The sequence below is a fragment of the Olea europaea genome, chromosome 10, assembly GCF_002742605.1.
Source record: "Olea europaea var. sylvestris chromosome 10, O_europaea_v1, whole genome shotgun sequence".
Taxonomy (NCBI): Eukaryota; Viridiplantae; Streptophyta; class Magnoliopsida; order Lamiales; family Oleaceae; genus Olea; species Olea europaea.
This window is the reverse complement of record NC_036246.1, coordinates 21,633,026-21,634,354: the sequence shown is the minus strand read 5'-3', so window position 1 is coordinate 21,634,354 and position 1,329 is coordinate 21,633,026.

Below are 1,329 nucleotides of genomic sequence, written 5' to 3'. Positions count from 1 at the left end.
ATTCAATTGTGGACTTGTCTTCAACTCAAGATTACATAGGTATTTATAGGACTTCCTATCACATAAGTTCATTCCCTCAAATTAATTCTACTACATGCACCACACTTTACTAGGTACACATTAATTAACAATAAATGCATATATGAACCACAATTAATTAGGTATTTATTAAATAATAATACATGTATTTCAAACTCCTAAATTCATGAAACTAAATTAAATAGATTAAATGCATGTTTATTTTTCTAAACCCCCCCCCCCCCTCAACAAAATATTTAGTGACACATTATCGACACGTGGTTTTAGCCAATTAAGCAATAAGAAAAATGATTATTTTCTTTATTTCAAAGTAAGTCAGAAAACTCTAAAAAAAATGAACTGAAAAAGAAACTATTACTTCATCTTTAAAAGAAAATGTTTGTGTTCTCTTCTTTGAGTTGCATAATGATAAAGTCGTATACAATAATTTGATTTGATTAGATCTTTTTGACTATATCATTGAAATATATATTTGTTTATATGTTGCCTATTACGCCTTACCAATATTCCAAAAGAATATCTCCTCCCAATTTACTGTCAAACTCAATCCTCGACAATAGTCGCCTAACCAATTCCAACTCATCAAGAACAATCCTCTTATTGCTATAAATATATCTTCACAATCCACCATCTCACCTTTATGAATTATCTCACTTCAATTCCAAGCCACACTAATTGGCTATAACCTAGAAGTCTATTTTGATGGGTCTATTCCTTCATTTCCAACCATTATCAAAGAGAATGGTCCTTGAATCTCCAAATCCACCCGATCAAACATGGCTTCGATAGGACAATCCCATCTTTAGCGCCCTTGTCAGATCACTTAAATCATCGATCATCACTCTCCTTAATTGAGTCATCCCCATGAAGCATGGTTGATTCTTGCAAACACCAACGCACAACCTATTCAAGTTCACATCAAACAAATCAATTAAAGAATCCTATCAAAGATTCGCGAAGCATCTTAGAATACTTGTAATTTGTCAGAATGCAGAACTTACAATTATGGAAAAATCGTATTATGAGGAAAACTTAATTGAGAATGTACTAGATGGCTGTAAATGCTTGTGAGACCACAATTCCCTTCGACAAACTCCACGACAAACTACTCAAATAAGGAAATATCTCTACGCCAAATACAGCCACCACTAACATCACTTCATGTCACAATGAATCCGTGACTTTAGATAACAAATCTTGACACCAACCTGTAAGTATTATGTCCTAGGTCCAATCAACTTTGGACATAAATACTTTTATATATAATTAATGCAATTAAATGGCAGATCT